Raw genomic sequence first — 23,684 nt, 5'->3', positions numbered from 1 at the left:
GCCTCGCTCTGTATTCCCGCCTTGACTGGCTTTGTCAGGGGGAGAGATACGCAGCAGCCGCACCAAAATCCCAGGGGAAGCGGAGGGATTTTTTCCACGCTATGACAAAAGAATGGCCGCCTTGACTGGAGCGATTGAGCTAATCCTGCAGGCCCCAGGTCTGATAATGTAATTATGGCTGTCTTAAGGCCTTTAATTTCCCCCCATCCCGACCTGCTCTGGCTGAGGAGTGGGGGCGAGGTGGGGGTGGAGGGGGGTACAGGGCCTCCTTTCAATAGGGGGCTTATGCACTTAGAACGCCCAGCAATCTCCTCTCTCTCCAATTATGATTCCCTGACATTCAACTAATTGGCCCGGCTGTGCAACGGAAGCTTAATTTCTTTATTATTAATTTTGCCGGTGCTGCTTGTTTGTTTTGATGTATGCAAATGTGTCAGGGGGGTTGGTGGGGGGTTGAGCGAAAGAGAAAGAGAAGAGAGAGGTTCCCCAGTGAAAGCCTTACTGGGTAGAGGAAAGGAGAGAAGAGAGACCTGGGAGAGAGGCCAGGTCAGGCTTATCTCAGGGTTGGCACACCTGGTTATTAAATCTGTCTCTTTGGTCATTTTCTCTGAGCTGATAACGGAGAGGAACAGAACAACTGGCAGAAGAAGCCAAGAGAACTGGGAGAACAGAGGATTTGATATGACTATCTCTTGGAGTATTGTTGTTTCACATCTAGTTCGTTGCATCAGATACTCGGTCTGTAACTTCCAGTATTGAGTTTTGATGTTTCAAATGTGTCAGTTTTGCCTTTTAGATCATAATTAATCGGATTGTTATGGACAGGGAGGACCTGATCCTAGATCAGCACTCTTTCTCGGAGACACTTAATAAATTTGGGCCCATAGGTTCTGACTGTACTAAGAGCTCAGACACAACAATAGCGTTTGCTGGCCGAGAGTATATAGTAACTTTGAGTGTAATGTGCGAACCAAGCATGCACCGATTTTACATGTAGAATCACATGAAAAATGTTGCCAGTCAGACATCGACAGTGGGTGGTCCCTGAAACATCGTGCTGAATGATCGGCAGACAAATGCTTGATCTACATTTGGTGCAAGCCTTAACACTCTCTCTCCCCCTCTGTTCATTTCAGAGCTGAAGAAGATATCAGACCAGATCATCCCCAAGCAGCCCAGTTCGACATAGTCAAATGCATGCGGAAGGACCAGATCACCAACGGCATGGTCAACGCCATCTCCGCCGTGAGTGCTGCCCCTGTATCAAGATCTGGTCCCTTATACCAGACAGAGGATGTGGTATCCAAATGGTTTGACATATGGCAAAAGGGGATTTGACCTGTCCCTCTCTCTGTGCCCCCATGGGAACTGGTCCCTGAAGAGGTTTAAGATGGACCATCAGGGTGTGACACAGGTGTTGTCCAGTCTCTCCTTCATCTCGGCTCTGGGCATGATGACCAGGACCTCCTCCCAGTTTAGAGAAGATCAGGAAGGTCAGGGGACCCCACTCCCTGCAGCCCTCCCAGTGGGGCATTCTGTGCCCCTCTGATGCCCCTGAGGGAGAGGTCAGTCAGTCAGCGAGAGAGGGAGACACACATGGACGGACAGATAGACAGGCACATATATACTGTATATATTGGAAAGCACATACACATAAATGAGCAAACACACACACCACACACACACACACACACACACAAAGTCAACACTTTGTAGAGCCATCTTTTGCAGCAATTACAGCAACAAGTCTCTTGAGGTATGTCTCTATAAGCTTGGCACTTCTAGCCACTGGGATTTTTGCCCATTCTTCAAAGCAAAACTGCTCCAGCTCTTTCAAACTCCAAACTGCTCCAGCTCCTTCAAGTTGGATGGGTTCTGCTGGTGTACAGCAATCTTTAAGTCATACCACAGATTCTCAATTGGATTAAGGTCTGAGCTTTGACTAGGCCATTCCAAGACATTTAAATGTTTCCCCTTAAACCACTTGAGTGTTGCTTTAGCAGTATGCTTAGGGTCATTGTCCTGCTGGAAGGTGAACCTCCATCCCAGTCTCAAATCACTGAAAGACTGAAACAGGTTTCCCTTGAGAATTTCCCTGTATTTAGCGCCATCCATCATTCCTTCAATTCTGACCAGTTTCCCAGTCCCTGCCAATGAAAAACATCCCCACAGCATGATGCTGCCACCACCATGCTTCACTGTAGGGAGGGTGTTCTCGGGGGGATGAGAGATGTTGGGTTTGCGCCAGACATAGCATTCTCCAAAAAGCTCAATTTTAGTCTAATCTGACCAGAGTACCTTCTTCCATATATTTGGGGAGTCTCCCACATTCCTTTTGGCGAACACCAAACATGTTTGCATATTTTTTTATTTTATGGCTTTTTTTATGGCCACTCTTCCATAAAGCCCAGCTCGGTGGAGTGGACAGCTTAAAGTGGTCCTATGGACAGATACTCCAGTCTCTGCTGTGGATGTGTTGCAGCTCCTTCAAGGTTATCTTTGGTCTCTTTGTTGCCTCTCTGATTAATGCCCTCCTTGCCTGGTCTGTGAGTTTTGGTGGTCAGCCCTCTCTTGGTAGGTTTGTTGTGGTGCCAAATTCTTTCCATTTTTTAATAATGAATTTAATGGTGCTCAGTTGGATGTTCAAAGTTTCTGGTATTTTTTATAACCCAACCCTGATCTGTACTTCTCCACAACTTTGTCCCTGACATGTTTGGAGAGCTACTTGGTCTTCATGGTCCCGCTTGCTTGGTGGTGCCCCTTGTTTAGTGGTGTTGCAGACTCTGGGGCCTTTCAGAACAGGTGTATACAGTTGAAGTCGGAAGTTTACATACACCTTAGCCAAATACATTTAAACTCAGTTTTTCACAATTACTGACATTTAATCCTAGTAAAAATGTATTAGGTCAGTTAGAATCAAATCAAATCAAAGTTTATTTGTCACGTGCGCCGAATACAACAGGTGTAGACCTTACAGTGAAATGCTTACTTACAGGCTCTAACCAATAGTGCGGGGAAAAAAGGTATGTGTGTGTGTGTGTGTCACCACTGTATTTTAAGAATGTGAAACGTCAGAATAATAGGAGAGAATTATTTATTTCAGCTATTATTTCTTTCATCACATTCCCAGTGGGTCAGAAGTTTACTAATTGGGTGTATTTGGTAACATAGCCTTTAAATTGTTTAACTTCGGTCAAATGTTTCGGGTGACTTCCCACAATAAGTCGGGTGAATTTTGGCCCATTCCTCCTGACAGGGCTGGTGTAACTGAGTCAGGTTTGTAGGCCTCCTTGCTCGCACATGGTTTTTCAGTTCTGCCCACAAATTCTCTATAGGATTGAGGTCAGGGCGATGGCCACTCCAATACCTTGACTTAAGCCATTTTGCCACAACTTTGGAAGTATGCTTGGGGTCATTGTCCATTTGGAAGACCCATTTGCGACCAAACTTTAACTTCCTGACTGATGTCTTGAGATGTTGCTTCAATATATCCACATCATTTTCCATCCTCATGATGCCATCTATTTTGTGAAGTGCACCAGTCCCTCCTGCAGCAAAGCACCCCCACAACACGGTGCTGCCACCCCCGTGCTTCACGGTTACGATGGTGTTCTTCGGCTTGCAAGCCTCCCCCTTTTTCCTCCAAACACAACGATGGTCATAATGGCCAAACAGTTCTATTTTTGTTTCATAAGACCAGAGGACATTTCTCCAAAAAGTACGATCTTTGTCCCCATGCGCAGTTGCAAACCGTAGTCTGGCTTTTTTTATGGCGGTTTTGGAGCAGTGGCTTCTTCCTTGCTGAGCGGCCTTTCAGGTTATGTTGATATAGGACTCGTTTTACTGTGGATATAGATACTTTTGTACCTGTTTCCTCCAGCATCTTCACAAGGTCCTTTGCTGTTGTTCTGGGATTGATTTGCACTTTTCGCACCAAAGTACGTTCATCTCTAGGAGACAGAACGCGTCTCCTTCTTGAGTGGTATGATTGCTGCATGGTCCCATGGTGTTTATACTTGTTTATACTCGTACTATTGTTTGTACAGATGAACGTGGTACCTTCAGGCATTTGGAAATTGCTCCCAAGGATGAACCAGACTTGAGGAGGTCTACAATTTTTGAGGCTGATTTCTTTTTGATTTTCCCATGATGTCAAGTAAAGAGGCACTGAGTTTGAAGGTAGGCTTTGAAATGCATCCACAGGTACACCTCCAATTGACTCAAATGATGTCAATTATCCTATCAGAAGCTTCTAAAGCCATGACATCATTTTCTGGAATTTTCCAAGTTGTTTAAAGGCACACTCAACTTAGTGTATGTAAACTTCTGACCCACTGGAATTGTAATACAGTGAATTATAAGTGAAATAATCTGTCTGTAAACAATTGTTGGAAACATTACTTGTGTCATGCACAAAGTAGACGTCCTAACCGACTTGCCAAAACTATAGTTTGTTAACAAGAAATTTGTGGAGTGGTTGAAAAACGAGTTCTAATGACTCCAACCTAAGTGTATGTAAACTTCCGACTTCAACTGTATATACTGAGATCATGTGACAGATCATGCGACACTTTGATTGCACACAGGTGGACTTTATATAACAAATGATGTGACTTCTGAAAGTAATTGGTGGCACCGGATCTTATTTAGGGGATTCATAGCAAAGGGGTGAATACATATGCATGCACCACTTTTCTGTTTTTTATATTTTAGAATTTTTTAAATGAGTTATTTTTCTCATTTCACTTCACCAATTTGGACTATTTTCTGTATGTCCGTCGGGGATGAATACTTTTGCAAGGAACTGTATGTGTGAATATTGAACTGCTTCTCAAACAAGTGCTATTTGTTTTTTGTCCTGGACAACCCTAACCCTAATTCCAGTTCTAGATGGTGTTGCCTTGGCCTGTGTATATCAGCTTCTGATCAGTGGTTTTGTCCTGTCGTGTCCTAGACCTGTGGTCTGGTGAAGAACCTGGCCCTGATGACCCACATCACCACAGACATGGAGGACGGCCCCGTCAAGCTGGCCTTCAACCTGGGAGAGGTGACCACACACAGGCACACAGGCACACAGGCACACATGCACGCCCAGACATCCAGAGGCATACGCATAAGCACTTGATACACACAACCAGCAGTAGGCTCTCAAGCCAGGATTGTTGCTGGTGGCTCTTCCTTTGTGTTTGATTACTTACAAACTGCTTCTCTTCTTAAAATCCGTCCTCTGCTTTTCAATACAATGCCACAAACATAAAGGTAAAGAACATGGAATGTCCAGTTTACAGAAACAATATGTTGTGCTTCATACAGTGTGTCTGATAAGCTATTCATTTAGTGCTACTAATGTGCCATGAAAAAGTCTGGACTGGGTTCATTAATTAGTCTATATTTTTCAAGCCACTGATAACTGTCAAATTATGTTGACTGTCTGCCACCAGGCTTAATTAATTAGTAACAGCAGGTGTCAAAGCGCCACAGAGAGCGTGCAAATCCTCCCACACACACACAGAGCCATTTCACTGTGGCTCCTCAATTTCCTCAAGTTCAATATGCACAGAACCCCTGCTGGAGTATGTGGCTCTGCGAACTGTGTGATAGATACAGTAGCCAGTTGGACTTTATGTTCTATGCATTATTTCTGTGCACGTTGATCAAACAACCCCTAATATAGTCACGACAGTAAGAATTGAGAGTAAGGAACTCTGCCTTATAGTCGGCCTCTCTGGGTGTGTCCATCCTGTCCACAGGTAACATCCTGGGTGTGATCTGGGACCACCAAAGGCTGGTGTACACCTTCAGACTGATGCGCAGGGCCGGCTTCATCAACGAGTTTGTGTCCATCTCCACCTTCCTGACCGACTGCTGTGTCTACATCTCCTTATGACTCAGCCCGGGTTCTGCACCAAAACGCTTTGAACACATTTTATTATACTAGTTCACTCCTCCATCTCTCGCTAGCACCCACCTTTTTTTAAATGGTGCTATTTCTCCTGGCAGACCGTACATCATTGTGAAGGTAGAGCAGCCAATCGTCAAGAACAAGCACATCAAGGAGTTGACCCAGGAGTTGACCCAGGTGGGCTCCAGATCATCAGCTCATACAGCTAAACGTTATTCAACACAAAGAAACTAGCGTCATCTACCGCCAATGAATTTAGCTCTGATATGAGCTATGAACTCAGCCAAGTGTACTTTTTTAAAGGGGGTCAAATGTTAACATTAGTGGTGGAAGTTGTGGATTTTTTCAATGTTTACGTGATGATGATCTTTTATTTCATTGCTGTCAGAACCTTTGAGGAGCCTGGTGGAATACCTGGATGTGAACGAGGAGAACGACTGTCAGATCACCCTCTATGAGCACATGATTAATATGTGAGTAAGCCATGGCTCACTACCATGTCTACCATGGCTCTCTACCATGGCTCTCTACCATGGCTCACTACCATGTCTACCATGGCTCTCTACCATGGCTCACTACCATGTCTACCATGGCTCTCTACCATGGCTCTCTACCATGGCTCACTACCATGTCTACCATGGCTCTCTACCATGGCTCACTACCATGTCTACCATGGCTCTCTACCATGGCTCACTACCATGTCTACCATGGCTCTCTACCATGGCTCTCTACCATGGCTCACTACCATGTCTACCATGGCTCTCTACCATGGCTCTCTACCATGGCTCACTACCATGTCTACCATGGCTCTCTACCATGGCTCTCTACCATGGCTCACTACCATGTCTACCATGGCTCAAAACCATGTCTACCATGGCTCACTAACATGTCTACCATGGCTCTCTGCCATGGCTCACTACCATGTCTACCATGGCTCTCTGCCATGACTCTCTGCCATGGCTCTCTACTGTCTGAAACGTTGGGCCCCTTTTGTCTTGCTGCGTAGTTTTTTTCTGTACTCAATATTCTCTGCTGATGGATATGATTCTTATCAGTCCTAATGCTCTTGTTTACAAGCATTTCGATACACTCGCATTAACATCTGCTAACCGTGTGTATGTGACCAATAAAACTTTAATTGATTTTGTACTACTAGGAGTCTGTGCTGGCCTGATCCTCTACCTCCATCACAACCAGTCCCTCAGGAATACATACCTGTGTGCTATGGGCAAGCAGGCCATGGGTGATACACCTCTCCAGTCCTGTGCTACTGTCTGTAAAGGGTGTCTGTTTTAAGCTGCACCTTTGAAGATCAGGCAACAGTACTCATCAAACATCCTCCACAGGAGCACTGTGTACCGCTGTGAACACACACACACATTTCTTGTCAGACTGCATTTTGTGTGTGTGTGTGATGGTGTGTTTGTGTGTGTGTCAGTGTGTGTACGCGCATGGACATCAAACATGGGGTGCTTGCGTAGGCCCTCCTTTGTGCCCTGTGTGTGTGGAGGCCCTTTCCCTGCCAGTCACCCAGAGTGTCATTAGCAATTCATTGTGTCTGCTGGTCGCTGTGCTCAGGGGGTCAGTGTGCTCAGCTGCTAGGGAGAGACCAGAGTGCACACCCAGGAGCTCCCTGGTAACCAAAAGTTCTCCAAAAGACACCACTAACATTCGCAAAGACCTAGTCAACCCCATCCTCCTCCCTGTCTCCATCCACCCCCTCCTCCCTTCCCCCATCTTTACACAAAAACACTGCTAGTGGCACTATATTTGGCCCAATATCCTCTGCCGTGTCTGTTTTGTGTGGCCATGCCTATACATGTGCAAATGTGGCTCTATGGGCGGGGGCCTATTATCACAGGGCTCTGTTTCTTGTAGCCTGATTGTGAAGTAATAGCATCTGACAAATGTCAAGGCCTCCAGGGAGGGCAGTCATTATGCCATAACTTGCCCTGCCCAGCTCCTCTCCCCTGTCTGTAGCACAGAGCTGGCCCTGTTGGCCCTGGCTCAACCCCAGCCCATGGAGATGCAAGATTAAAACAACTCAGCCACCCTAGGATATTCTCTGAGACACTGCTTGGTTAAGTGGCTCAAACATTGACATTGAGAACATTTGGTGTTTCTTGGTGAAAATGTGTTCTTATTTTTGCTTTGTCTGAACCGAATGAGTTTTGAAAGATTTCTCAGACAATTGATTAATCAAATACTTTGGAATGTTTTAAAGACTTGAATAGGTATGTCCATTCTAATTGTATTTCTATGGTTTCTCTTGTCAGGTACAATTGTCTACACCCAGAGGAAGCGTACAGACACTGATATACAGTTGAAGTCGGAAGTTTACATACCTTCGCCAAATACATTTAAACTCAGTTTTTCACAATTCCTGACATTTAATCTGTGTAAAAAATCCCTGTTTTAGGTCAGTTGGGATCACCACTTTATTTTAAGAATGTGAAATGTCAGAATAATAGTAGAGAGAATGATTTATTTCAGCTATTATTTCTTTCAATACATTCCCAGTGGGTCAGAAGTATACATACACTCAATTAGTATTTGGTAACATTGCCTTCAAATTGTTTAACTTGGGTCAAACGTTTTGGGTAGCCTTCCACAAGCTTCCCACAATAAATTGGGTGAATTTTGGCCCATTCCTCCTGACAGAGCTGGTGTAACTGGGTCAGGTTTGTAGGCCTCCTTGCTCACACGTGTTCTTTTCAGTTCTGCCAACAAATTCTCCATAGGATTGAGGTCAGGGCTTTGTGATGGCCACTCCAATACCTTGACTTTGTTGTCCTTAAGCCATTTTGCCACGACATTGGAAGCATGCTTGGGGTCATTGTCTATTTGGAAGACCCATTTGCGACCAAGCTTTAACTTCCTGACTGATGTCTTGAGATGTTGCTTCAATATATCCACATCATTGTCCATCCTCATGATGCCATCCATTTTGTGAAGTGCAGCAGTCCCTCCTGCAGCAAAGCACCCCCACAACATGATGCTGCCACCCCCGTGCTTCACGGTTGGGATGGTATTCTTTGGCTTGCAAGCCTCCCTTCTTTTTCCTCCAAACATAACAATGGTCATTATGGCCAAACAGTTCTATTTTTGTTTCATAAGACCAGAGGACATTTCTCCAAAAAGTACGATCTTTGTCCCCATGTGCAGTTGCAAACCGTAGTCTGGCTTTTTTTATGGCGGTTCTTGAGTAGTGACTTCTTCCTTGCTGAGCGGCCTTTCAGGTTATGTCAATATAGGACTCGTTTTCCTGTGGATATAGATACTTTTGTACCTGTTTCCTCCAGCATCTTCACAAGGTCCTTTGCTGTTCTGGGATTGATTTGCACTTTTCGTACCAAAGTACGTTCATCTCTAGGAGACAGAATGCGTCTCCATTCTGAGCGGTATGACGGCTGCGTTGTCCCATGGTGTTTATACTTGCGTACTATTGTTTGTACAGGTGAACGTGGTACCTTCAGGCGTTTGGAAATTGCTCCCAAGGATGAACCAGAGTGGTTGAATAAAGAGTTTTAATGACTCCAACCTAAGAGTATGTGAACTTCTGACTTCAACTGTATCTGCTGGGTTAACTCCTGAAACCCATGGTCAAGACTAAGACCATAGAGCTGATAGACTTTGAGAAGCTGCCTGCAGGACAGAACGCCACAGTGGCTGTGATGAGATACAGTGCTTATGACAGAGGATGCTCTTATCCTCAACAAGGCCTCTCTAGACAGAGGTGAATTACTGATCTACGTTAATGTATGTCTATGAGCTGAGCAGGCAAATTGTATTGTATTCCGCAGGGGTTAAAGTCTCAATTCAGTTTGTACACTTGTTTACATGGATATGCTTCTTCATAAAAACATATTTGAAACGAGCCATTACGTTTTGTTACTATCATGTAATTTCCTTATTATTATTCCGTTTATTACTTCTACATATAAATCAACAAATTAAGAAATGGCAGTTTGGAGAGGATCTGTCGCATGTTTGTATTGACACAACATTAAAAGAGTCAAAATAAAGATATGCCTAAATTGGCTTTGTCTGTTGGCTTTTCTGCATATAATTGATCCTATTTCGACACCAAAAACATTCAAACAAAGTTCAATGGGTTTTCTCCCCCTTTCCCCGAAATATATGCATATAGTCACAAACCCTGCTGCGGTCATTCGATCGTTCTTCAAAGAGAGGACGCCGTAATGAGAGAAATAATGTAGCCTAAACTATAGAAAATTGTCCTTTTACAAGATTAAGTAGTGACAGGAGTGACCGATTCTTATTAAAGAGATGGCGTCCAGATAGGCTACTTTAGGAAGCTTTCTCGATGGACATAATATAGGCCTACTGAGAGAATCAACAAACTCACACGCACACCCCCATAAAAGCACCTGCCAATCAAAGCACCATTAGCATATGTCGGACACAAGGAAATATTTATTCTTTCCTTTAAAACGTATGAAAAAACCTAACCTACCTTAGGCTTTGCGAAAGTAGGCTATAAATATAGTGAGTTGACAAGGAAATTATGAAGGGGACAGCTATGCTATAGTATGAAGATGAAATTGACAATCATTAAAATAGAAACAAATAAATAGCCTATTTATCAGCAACGCTGATTATCGATGGGGAGAGTGTTGGAAAGATTTTTCAAATACTGTGATGAACTATTATAATTAGAATGATGTTAAAAACAAAACTGACTTCATTGACTTACTGTGAGGTGAAGAAAAATTACTAAGAAACCCAGCTGGGCACTTCCCTACATTTTACATTTGCAAGAATCAAGCCAGGAGAGCGTGAATGATGGTATGAAACCATTTTCTTACTGAAGTGGCATAGCCTATAGCGCTCTACAGCCCGCACATATTCAGTTGTAAAGGGAAGAAGATGTAGAACCTTTAATAGACAGACTAAGTTAGCAAAACAATTCCTGATTATCATTAGCAAACACTCCCGCTAATAGTTGAAGTTTATATACATGAAAACAAAATCTAACAAAAAGGTTTTTTAGACAGTCATTTTATTTTCATGACCATCAGTTACACGGTTATTCAATTACCGTCACAGCCCTACTCACCGACTTCTGAACATAATCACTCATTCATTTCAGATGTAGTGTTCTTGTTACTCTATTTAAATACAGAGTTCACTCTTCTGGTTAACTTTTTAGTGGCAGTCTAATGCCATCAGACGGATACTTATTTGCAATACTGAACTCTGTCCCTCTTCTTCCATTCATTCCTCCCCAGGGTTCGGGAAGGTGCCTGGTCTACAAAAAAGCCAAGTGCACATTGAGGCTCTACACCAATCAGACCTTTGACAAGGTGATGTGTCCCGTGCTGGACTCGGCCACACACAAGCCCATCTGGAGGCACAGTATCCTGGACACTGACAGCATCTTCTGCCCAGGTGAGTAACCAACCAACTCTATTACAAGAACCCCACTGTCTCCCATTTTATTGTTTACAACCTGTTGTTGTCTCTATCTCCCTATAGAAACACGTTGAAGGATGTATTTGTGTTTTATGCAACCTAAAATGTGTATAATATATCTGAGATTTGACATTCATACATAAAGAACTAGCAAATATGGAAATAATGTGAGAGATATGTAAGTGATTGTGTGTCCCAGGTGAGAAGGTGGAGAACAAGCAGGTGCTGGTGAACAAGTCCATGTCCACCGTCACCCAGACACCACTGGAGGGCAGTGCCCAGCCAGGACAGCCCCAGTACAGACACATGCCCATCAGGTGGGTCAGCCAGCCTCCTCCCTTCACCACTCATACACCCCTGCCTGCCCCCACACAGAACTATTATTATAAACTGAGTGGTTCGAGCCCTGAATGCTGATTGGCTGACGGCCGTGGTATATTGGAAATATACCACACCTCCACTGGCCATATTGCTTAAATATAACGTTCGTTCCTCATCTACTATCTCTTCTGACCTTTGAGCAAAACACTTAGTGTCCACTATATGACGTCAAACAACCCAGTCCTTTCACGTCTCTTTCAGCGATTCAGCCTTGTCAGATCAGGTCAGGTGTTTATCTCCTCCAACGCAGACGATGCTTTCCTCATCAAGATCCTGCTGAGACAGACCAGGAGACCAGAGATAGGAGAGTTCAGCAGTCGGCACTGAGAGAAAGGTACTACTGACCCTCCCTTATCTGCCCTCTCAGGGCCATATGATGCTTATGACCGGGAAAGCAACTGATCTGTCACAGGCCTGATGTGTCTGCATGAACTGCAGAGTCTCAGTGCCCCATGTCAACATTTAGTGATGGGAGAATATACAGATGTAATCTAACGCAGTGTTGACCAACTGAAATGGTAGATTCCTTTGCAAGACTTTGTGTGTGTGTGTGTGTGTGTGGGAGTGTGTGCGCGCATTAGTGTGTGTGCACGTGTGCATGTGTGTGTGTTGAGTCAGGCCCCAGTGTTGCCAGTAGTTCCAGTGAGGGCCTCTCTCCTCGTCTTTCGAGGGGCTCTGCTTTTCAATTAATTGGCTCTTTGTCCTGCGCCAGACTATGCAAATGTATTACACCCCAGCAGTACACTGCCGCTCCTGGGAAAAGGGTTTACAACCGCCATTGTTTTGCTGCTGCACCTCCCTCTAGAAGAGAGGGCCTGTATGATGTTTTAATCGGAAAGCTAACTGGCGCCATGCATAATTTACTCACTTCATTAAACGGGGTCGCTGCTGGGGCTGGCCGGTCAGTATAGTCATGGGACAATATCCTCTGTCTCTTACAGGAGTGAGGGGTCACCAAGGGGTTAGGCATAGCAGGAGAGGGGGAATGCTAGAACTGGGGAAAGGCCCGGGATGGAGCTACAAGTGACCAACCTGAGAGTGGTGATGTACTGTAGCAATGCTGGAGTGTGTTCTTGGGTTGTTTCATGTTGGTGCACTAAAGACTTATCTGGATTTTCGTCCCGCTGCCATCCTCACAAGGATTTTGTACGGAGTGACGGACTGTTAGTACTGTTGAATATACTGTAGGAGTGGTATAAGTGTTGCAAATGACTTTCGTTTTTTGTGAAGCAAGCTATAGATTTATTATATGAAATGCAGAGAATCCACTTTCAAAAAGCAATGCTGTATTAGCTGAAGAAATGTGTTTAGCTGAGTCTTGGCAAATTTATTAAATTCTACGTCTAGCTGGTCATAAGTAGTCTCATAAGTTATTGTAATCAGAGCAGAATAAGTTTGGGCAGTAGGTAGCCTAGTGGTTAGAGCATTGGGCCAGTATTTCGGTTACTGGCCCAAATCCCTGAGCTGACAAGGTAAAAATCTGTCGTTCTGCCCCTGAACAAGGCAGTTAACCCACTGTTCCCCGGTAAACCGTCATTGTAAATAAGAATTTGTTCTTAACTGACTTGCCTAGTTAAATAAAATAAAATAAGTAAATGATTTAGCGCATACGCACGCACGCACACACACACACACACACACACACACACACACACACACACACACAGCTGCAGGCCAGGGGTGGCGGCGGGGGTTGGTGTGTGTGGTTGTGAGGGCTGTGGGCCCATTGTCCTTGCCGTCAGTGTGGAGCTGTATAGGGCGTGATGGAGGGCTCTGGACCCTCGCTGTTGTCTTGGCTTTCTCTGCCGATTTCATGCCTCTTTTATCATGCACTTTCACACAAAACAAACAACACAGAGGACGCCTGCTATGGGAACTAGTGTCTCTCTCTCTCTCTCTCTCTCTCTCTCTCTCTCTCTCTCTCTCTCTATCCCTCTCTCTCTTGCCTGCTCCTTCTCTCTCTCCATTTTCCCTCTCTCATTTTATGCCTCTCTCTCCTTTTCCCTCTGGTCTATTTTTTCCTGTTGCTCTGCCCTTTCCCTCCCTCACACTTCCCTCCACTCCTGTTTTTCCCTCCAATATCCTCTCTCTCTCGGTCTCTCTCTCTTTCTCCCTCTGTATAGCCTATTAGACGTTTGCCCTTTCTTGGTTTTCACTCTTCCTGTCCTCTCCTTCCTGCTGTTGGATGGGGCTCACTCTCAATCAGGCATGGACCTCCTTAGTCCTTAGAAAAGCACTGTTCTTGTTCCCAATCAAAACATTTTACATTTACATTTTAGTCATTTAGCAGACGCTCTTATCCAGAGATAGCTAAGAGGTACAACCACATATCCCAGTCATAGTAAGTCAATTCGTCCTCAATAAAGTAGCTATCAGCAAAGTCAGTGCTAGTAGGGGGGAATAGTCAAGTGCGAGTGTTAGTTCACGAAAGGCATGCTTTTTTTTGGGGGTGTTATTTAAGATACTGTTTAAAGAGGTAAGGTTTCTGATGTGGGAAGCTGGTTCCACCATTGGAGTGCCAGGACAGAGAAGAGCTTTGACTGGGCTGAGCAGGAGCTGCCCTCTTGCAGGGGTCTATGGCACTAATGGACCACTAAGTGTGGCTAACACTAACAGATCTGCCTGAACTTTGCTCATGACTATCTGTAGAACAGTGACATCAGCAGAGGTAACAACCATAGAAATAGAATGTAGACCTATGGAATACACATTTTTACTCTATGATGAAACCCCATCATAAACAAGTGAATGACTGATACCACGTTCAGAAATACTACTACCCATCATCTTACTGGTATATGTCATAGCAGGGAAATGGGTTAAAGGGTCCATCCATTTGAATTCAATCGCTTTTTGACGGCATTTACCCGTTTTGCATACCCCACAAAACGACCATGAGAAATCCCTGTCTTCATCACTGGAAAAGATAAACGATTAAGTTCGATACCATTAAAAAGTTTACAAAAAGGGTTGTCAAACTATTTTATAATTTCTTGGTAAAAAGCTTTTAATAAAAGTGTACATTTTTTTACCTTACCCATTTTTAGATAATTGATGTTATGTTGTACATTAGCTTAGACATTATATAATCTGACTTTTTTGTGTTGCGCTCGCCATCGGTTGAGACACACCATGCTCCACAGGGTGGGTGTCATTTCAATCATAGAAACACAATTTACAGAATGGATCTATCCCTTCAGACCACTGCAATGTAGCAAGTACACCATTGAAATTCAAATTGAATTGAGAAATGTTTTCTTCTACTTACCACCACCAAGATGGCTGCTGGTCCACCCACCATTGAATGTCAACTTAAATGGTCATGTCTATTCTGTTATCTACATTTCTATGATTTCAATAGGTTTCCTATGGAGGATCGACATTATTATTTAGAACAGATATTCCCATTCAAGTCAACATTCTCTGATGTCTGGACCTCCAACCATCTTTGTGGTACCATTTGTAAGTTGACCTTTAAATTTGATTCCCATTTTGGACCATTTGATTTAGTACATTTATCAGCCAAAACATCCACCTTTTATTCAAGAGCATGTTGTGTCTCAGCCGATGGCGAGCACAACACAAAAACCTCAGATAGTGATGATATGGTGGGGTATGCAAGATAGGTCAACTTTGAGCACCTTTATCTCTTGAATGCTTTGTCATTCAGGTCTAAAAAGTTACTTTTTGAGCGCTTCCAATATGGACAAATATGAATGAAGGTTCTGTTCAAATCAAAGGGGTGGTGTCAAAAAGTGATTGAATTCAAATGGATTTACCTTGAAGGCATTTCTATTATGTCAAATTGGAACTTTATTTTATTATCCTCACATATAGTATACACAAAACTACAGGAACATTTGTTTGGGTGATGTTAGGCACAGCTTATTTAGGGTGTATCGTTTAGCGTTCCCCATCTAGTGGCCAACAGGTCCTACAGTTACAGTGCATTGTTAGACAGAATTTTCCCACATGCACTGATTTGATTTCCCCTCTCGAGTTGAGTTGATCCCCCTTCACTTCCTCTCTGGGCTGGACTGACTGAAAGTCATGTGTGTGTAATCCTGTTCTCACTGTCAGGTTAAGCACCTCTCTCCACTTCCTGCTCCCTTTCTTTTCACTTCTCTCCATCTCTTTTTTGGTTTGCAAATGGGCCTACAATCTGTTTGCTCTAGCCAGGGATGGAAGAGTGCCTCAGCCCCTGGGCAAACATTTGCCCTCACACTTAAGGCCTCCAGTCCCAGGCAGCTACCGGAGGCCCGGGGCCCTTGCCTCTCACATCATGTGAATCTAAAGAGGGCCCCACCAGACAACAGCAGCATGGCAGTGTATGCTGCACTGGGGGTAACTTAGTGTGGAACATGCAAGCGTCACGTTTTCCTTCAGTTAGTGTTGTTTTTTAGCATGCTCCACCAGAAGCAGCAAACTGAGGCAGAAATCAAAAGCTCAAGCTACTATCAATTGATAACGCTTCAGAGACGTGCATAGAAACTCTTGAAATAAACTTGAAATGTATAAAGACTTCACTCACTCGCAGCTGTAGCATGGCTCATTGATTACAGTGGGTCCTTTTCATCCCCATGTCCAGTATATAATTTGTATCTGCACTTGGACCACTTTAACTCAATCTCCCTCTCTGTGGTGTGTGACAGGTGTGTGTGGCCTGATCGTTCCTCAGGAGGACATGCCTTTCTGTGACTCGGGCATCTGCCATGTTATCATCAAGAACCCTCACGACTACCACGCCAGAATGACGATACAGTACCTTCACACAATTCAACATGACCTTTTCTTTGCTTTGGGGGGTACAAAGTCCCACTCAAGGGAACTGGTAGCTAGCAGATTTTAACAGGCTAATGTGGACGAAGATGGTGTCGGCAAGCTAAGGTTGGTCGAAAATTCTCTGCTACTCCATACAGTACCTATCCTGTAACGGCTAACTAGCTAGGGAACTGGATGTGGAAGATCAAAGTATCCCAAGCTTTCACGTGGCTTCTTCTAACTCACGGGGAAAATTAATTCACTTTTGTTTTGATACAGTTTGAAACCTAGTCCCCTGAACCACTTATGGAGAAAATGAATCAACTTTAGTTTTGTTTCGGGTTGATAATTTGATACCTACCCTCCAAATCCTTCGACAATTCTCCCTCACTTTCTCCATTTTGCTCTCTCTGATATCCAACAGAAGCAGAAGCCCAATAAGACTGCTGTGTTGACCCTCACTCTTCACAGGTTTGAATTAGCCCTTCTGAGACAAAGCGCTCATTATCCCCCCTACTCCATTGGTTGGGTTATCATGGGCTTCCAGAACACACGTCCATTGACAACACTAAGCAGTCAATGTTATTGTTCACGAACAGATATCTGTTGCTGTGGAAACCGCTGTTAAGGAAGTCGCTAGCTTCGTAGCTACTGGTATTCCCACTTTTTTCTTTCTGAGTTTAGAATAGAAAACTCGATTTTACAATGGACCTAAAATGCTGAATGACACACGATGAAACCTTTGTCATATGTTGCAATGGTATTTATTTGATATAAAGGTGTGAACTGTTCAGCAGCATTACACATGTCCCATCCTTTGATCTGTCGGTGTACTCACAGTCTCTGTTACACATACGTTGTTTTAGATACAGTTCAATTTGATTCGTCTTTTTGAGAGAGTGGTTCCTTATTATTGGCTAGTGTTGTCTGAGGTTGTCATGGACAGGACACAGCAATGTTTGGCCAGAGAGGATGATCATGTGTGCTAAAGTCAGAGGTCTTCCTTCCTGTGACCTTAGTGATGGCTACTGCTTTTCAGTGGAATGGTCTAGAGTAGGGGTTGCACCGTACATTACCCTCAACAGCAAAACTCATGCTGAATTTCTTTTTCTATCTGGCACTTAATTGATCAATCACTGTTATTGATTATCTAGAAAATGCACACTGGTTAGCCTGTTATAAATTTGTCTCATTAATACAAGGGCATAAACCACTGAACCAGTAGGCCTGTTGACTGTTTAGCGAGTTGTGTTATAGAGCAGTTAACATTACCACCACTGATTGTAATTGCTGCTGTACATTCATCTCATCTTACACATCAAGGTTTAGTTCATTATCATCCCATTTTGTACACAGCATGTACAGTACCAGTCAAAAGTTTGGACACACCTACTCATTCCAGGGGTTTTCTTTATTTGTACTATTTTCTACATTGTAGAATAGTAGTGAAGACATCAAAACTATGAAATAACACATATGGAATCATGTAGTAACCAACAAAGTGTTAAACAAATCAAAATATATTTTATATTTCTTGCCTAGTCAAATAAAAAAATTCAAAGTAAAACAAATTCAAAGTAGCCACCCTTTGCCTTGATCTTCCTGTCCGGGTTAGTGCCTCCCCTTGGGTTGTGCCGTGGCGGAGATCTTTGTAGGCTATACTCGGCATTGGGTGGTAAGTTGGTGGTTGAAGATATCCCTTTAGTGGTTGGGGGCTGTGCTTTGGCAAAGTGAGTGGGGTTATATTCTGCCTGTTTGGCCCTGGCCGGTGGTATCGTCGAACGGGGCCATAGTGTCTCCCGACCCCTCCTGTCTCAGCCCACAGTATTTATGCTGCAGTAGTTTATGTGTCGGGGGGCTAGGGTCAGTTTGTTATATCTGGAGTACTTATCCTGTCTTATCCGGTGTCCTGTGTGAATTTAAGTATGCTCTCTCTAATTATCTCTCTCTTTCTCTCTCTCGGAGGGCCTGAGCCCTAGGACCATGCCTCAGGACTACCTGACATGATGACTCCTTGCTGTCCCCAGTCCATCTGGCCACGCTGCTGCTCCAGTTTAATCTGTTCTGCCTGTGGCTATGGAACCCTGACCTGTTTACCGGATGTGCTGCCTGTCCCAGACCTGCTGTTTTCAACTCTCTAGAGACAGCAGGAGTGGTAGAGATACTCTGAATGATCGGCTATGAAAAGTCAACTGACATTTACTCCTGAGGTGCTGACCTGTTGCACCCTCAACAACCACTGTGATTATTCTTATTTGACCCTGCTGGTCATCTATGAACGTTTGAACATCTTGGCCATGTTCTGTTATAATCTCCACCCGGCACAGCCAGAAGAGGACTGGCCGCCTCTCATAGCCTGGTTCCTCTCTAGGTTTCTTCCTAGGTTTTGGCCTTTCTAGGGAGTTTTTCCTAGCCACCGTGCTTCTACACCTGCATTGCTTGCTGTTTGGGGTTTTAGGCTGGGTTTCTGTACAGCACTTTGTGACATCAGCTGATGTAAGAAGGGCTTTATAAATAAATGTGATTTATTGATTAATGACAGCTTTGCACACTTTTGTTATTCTCTCAACCAGCTTCATGAGCTAGTCACCTGGAATACATTTCAATTAACAGGTATGCCTTGTTAAAAGTTCATTTGTGGAATTTCTTTCTTTCTTATTGCGTTCGAACCAATCAGTTGTGTTGTGACAAGATAGGGGTGGTACACAGAGGACAGAGGAAAGTCCATATTATGGAAATAACAGCTCAAATAAGCAAAGAGAAACGACAATCCATCATTACTTTAAGATATGAAGGTCAGTCAATGCGGAACATTTCTTGAAGTACAGTCGCAAAAACCATCAAATGTCATGATAAAACTGGCTCTCATGAGGACGGCCACAGGAAAGGCAGACCCAGAGTTACCTCTGCTGCAGAGGATAAGTTCAGTAGAGTTACCAGCCTCAGAAATTGCAGCCAAATAAATGTTTCACGGAGTTCAAGTAACAGACACATCTCAACATCAACTGTTCAGAGGAGACTGTGTGAATCAGGCCTTCATGGTCGAAATTGAAAGAAGAAGCCACTACTAAAGGACAACAATAAGAAGAAGAGATTTGCTCGGGCCAAGAAACACAAGCAATGGACATCAGACCGGCGGAAATCTGTCTTTTGGTCTGATGAGTCCAAATTTGAGATTTTTGGTTCCAACCGCTGTGTTTGTGAGACGCAGAGTAGGTGATGAACTGATGATCTCTGCATGTGTGGTTTCCACTATGAAGCATGAAGGAGGAGGTGTGATGGTGTGGAGGTGTTTTGATGGTGACACTGTCAGTGATTTATTTAGAATTCAAGGCACACTTAACAAGCATGGCTACCACAGCATTCTGCAGCGATACGCCACCCCATCTGGTTTGTGCATAGTGGGACTATCATTTGTTTTTCATCAGGACAATGACCCAACACACCTTCTGGCTGTGTAAGGGCTATTTGACTAAGAAGGAGAGTGATGGAGTGCTGCATCAGATAACCTGGCCTCCACAATCACCCGACCTCAACCCAATTGAGATGGTTTGGGATGAGTTGGACCGCAGAGTGAAAGAAAGGCAGGCAACAAGTGCTCAGCATGTGTGGGAACTCCTTCAAGACTGTTGGAAAAGCATTCCAGGTGAAGCTGGTTGAGAATTCCAAGAGTGTGCAAAGCTGTCATCAAGGCAAAGGGTGGCTACATTGAAGAAAAACCCTTGAATAAGTAGGTGTGTCAACTTTTGTATTGTTTTGAAATGGATTGTGATGAGTTGAAGGATGGCGTGACCTGTCTCCTGGGAGATATTCATTAGGGCACACTATTGCAAAACATTTTGCAAACAACAATTTATTGATGGATTTTATTCAGGTTGTCCCTCCCTATTTCAGTCAGTGTTTTGTCCAGTTTGGTGCCTATTGAATAGCATGTCTCCTCCACCAGGTGGGGAAGCTGATCAAGCTGCTGGCTGGGAAAGCAGGGGTGCTGAATGGAAGGTTCCACTACCGCACCGCCTTCGGTGGCAGCAAGGTGAAGGCTGTGTGTGAGGACCTGATCCGCTTAGGGGTACAACTACCAGGGCAAGGACTACATCACCTCGAGCATCACTTTGTAAACACATTTTGAATTAAAGACATAGAATGGAGGAGTGTTGTATGTCAGCCTGGTTAAACCAGACTGTTTGATAAGTGAAACATTGGTGAGCACATTGTTCAGTCCGATTGAACCTGCTAGTTGTATTTCAGAATGTATATGTCACGTATGAGCACTACACTATGGCTACGGACATGACTTCTGTGGCCACTAATTTAACAGTATTATACAGTATTATAGCCATTCTCTTGCTCAGTGTTTCTCAGTTCTGGTCCTGGGGACCCAGAACTAACACAGTTGATTAAAGTAATCAACTCAACATCAGGCCTTTAATTTGAATCAGGTGAGTTCTAGGGCAAAAATATATATATATTTACCCCTTTGTGTCTCCAGTTCCAGCATTGACAAACATTGATCTAGCTGTAAGCCCTAGAATTTGATGGTCTTGTGTTCTCTCCTTCAGAGAGTCAATTGAGGCCTATATTTGGACCAGTGTATTATCAGAAGTTGAAGCACATGCATGCCAGATGCATGCCAGAGCCCGCAGCCCCAGAGCTGTGATCACCAGGTCAGATAAACCCAGGAATGTTATGTGCAGAACCATATACAGAGTTTGGCCAACTTTTACACAGAACGCCATGTTAGCACCTTTTCTCAAGCTGTTGGTGATGTAACAATACTAGAGCTCCTTAAAGGTCTACATGGCTGTGGTTGTATGATACCTCCCCTATCCAATATTACAGTATTGTACTCCATTGAGTCATATTGACACTTCAATTTAATATTTTTCCGTTAAGTACAGAAAGTCATCCTCAAGCCATACCTGACCTGACCCCCCCCCCCCCCCCCCCCCCATCTTACCTGCCTGCTGCTGTCCTGTTCGTGTCGGCACCCCATCCCAGGCAGCCCACGGAGGGGCGCTCTAGAGACAGAGGGGAGAGATTGAGCGCGACTGTCTGATTGGCTACGGGGCCAGCATGCTGCCGCTGGAGTGCCTCATGATCTCCAGTGATGCCTTCGAGGTGGATGTGTGCGGCCAGTGTGGCCTGTTGGGATATTCTGGGTGGTGAGTGTCCTTTTAGTCCATCTGTAATACCGGAGAATGGTAGTTAGAATCGAACTTGATACCCAAGGTTCAGTTTCCTGGTATTGCAGCTGTAGATTTTTACTGTGCTTACAACCAACAAAGTATGTGATGTGTGTGTGTCTGCTCTGAATGTGATTAGCATAACCAGTTGACTTAAATGGATACTTCGGGATTTTGGCAACATTTTTATGTATCTGTGTCTAGTATGAAGGAAGTTAGAGGTAGTTTTGTGAGCCAATGCTAACTAGCATTAGCGCAATGACTGGAAGTCTATGGGTATCTGCTAGCGTTCTAGTAGATACCCATAGACTTCCAGTCATTGCGCTAACGCTAGTTAGCATTGGCTCACAAAACTACCTTCATCCTGGACACAGAGACCTAAAAATGGTATCCATGAGTTCATCTGACTCTGGGGAAGTAGATAAAGGGCCTCAATGCCAAAATCCTGATGTTTCCCTTTAATCAGATGTAAAGGTTGTTTATGCAAAGACCAGTAGACTGAACTAAGCACCTTTTCTATCCTCTGTTAAACAGTATTATAGAGGCCCCTCACTCCCCTGTCTCTCTCCCTCTCTCTATTCCAGGTGCCACTACTGTAAGTCCTCTTGTCACATGTCCTCGTTGCGGATCCCCTACGCCTGCAAACAGCCCAGGAGCTGCAGTCCATGAACATTGCCCCCCGCCTTAAACTAGCATGCTACGAGTAACCTCATGCCCAGGCTAATCGCTACCACATATAGGGCTCGACTGAGAGGGAAAGCCGGCTGGTGGACAAGAGTATAAAAAAGGTGAGATGGAGATGAACTGACAGAGGGTGGAGCTAGAAATGTGAGAGGGACAACAAGCAACATTGAATACTCAAATTGACAACTGTCAATATAATGTTTCAGGAAATACTATAGCACTGTTACAATAATGGAATGGCTATAGTTTATCAGAAAATGATACAATTTTCAGACAGGTTTCTAATCACGCCTTCCTCTGCGAGAGAGTGGAATCATGAATGATTGATTCATTTGCCTTGTTAGCAGCGCAATCATTCACCACTCTGTCCAGCAGGAAACATGAAGGATGAAGTTAGAAGCTAACGTTGAACGGAGCCTGACCTCAGCAGGAGCAGATTGAAATTAAGCTAGCTATAATCAAAAGAAGGCTTATAAGTTCTCATAACAAAATACATTTTCTTTTTAGAGAGTAGTGAGACAGACAGTGGTGAGTCAGGCTGCAATGAAGGAGGCAAAGGAGCTACACATAGAGAGGAAGCATTGAAGCAAGCAGGGAGAGAGGTACAGTGGTTCCCGAACTTGGGGTCCGGAACCCATGTGGGGTCCCCTAAATTTTTTATAGGGTCCCCTGACAGAGTCTAATCTTTTCAAACACATTAATAATGTGTTGGGACAGTCTGTGGGACCTAAAATTTAGTGAAATGTAAAGACAATTTTAGTATAAAGACAATTTAATATTATGTAAACTGAACAAAACTGTTTTTACTTAGTTTCAGTTCATATATGTAGTTACAGTTCATATATGGGAATCAGTCAACATCTGTCCTGACTTACCAGTCATGTATGTAGGAAATAAGTAGTGAAACATGTATTATTGAGTAGAACTTAGAATAGTAAGTTAGTGTTTTTTTCATGAGGTTGTGACTGCCATCTGTTGGCGACTAGAAACAATTGCATAATAGGAACTATTACAAATAGATGGTCTTTGAAAATAAATATTAGTGCTGGAAAAGGTACTTGAAAGTCCTTGAATTTGACTTTCCACTCTATGTACGAACCCTGATGATAATGAGTTAAATGCCAAAGCATACAAAAAGCAGTTGTTTGCAAAAATAGCAAAATGAAGGCTACTGCAAGTGGGATACTAGTATACAATTTTTGGTTGGCTTTTGTTTAAAAAATATATATATTATTTTTATATTTCTAAAACATTTCCAAGAGTTTTGAATGTATGTTTAGCTACATTTGTGCTTTTCACCTTTTTTTGTGTACATAATAAACAACACATATTATTTA

At 43.7% G+C, this 23,684-nt stretch overlaps 1 pseudogene; it reads left to right on the top strand.

The window, feature by feature from the left end:
* Nucleotides 1-22,673, top strand: part of LOC115109808 (DNA-directed RNA polymerase III subunit RPC2-like) — a 28,283-nt pseudogene extending 5,610 nt beyond the window's left edge.
* Nucleotides 22,674-23,684: the final 1,011 nt, after the last annotated feature.

This window comes from Oncorhynchus nerka, linkage group LG25 (assembly GCF_034236695.1).
Source record: "Oncorhynchus nerka isolate Pitt River linkage group LG25, Oner_Uvic_2.0, whole genome shotgun sequence".
NCBI classification, from domain to species: Eukaryota; Metazoa; Chordata; class Actinopteri; order Salmoniformes; family Salmonidae; genus Oncorhynchus; species Oncorhynchus nerka.
This window is presented reverse-complemented; position numbering and strand designations above follow the sequence as displayed.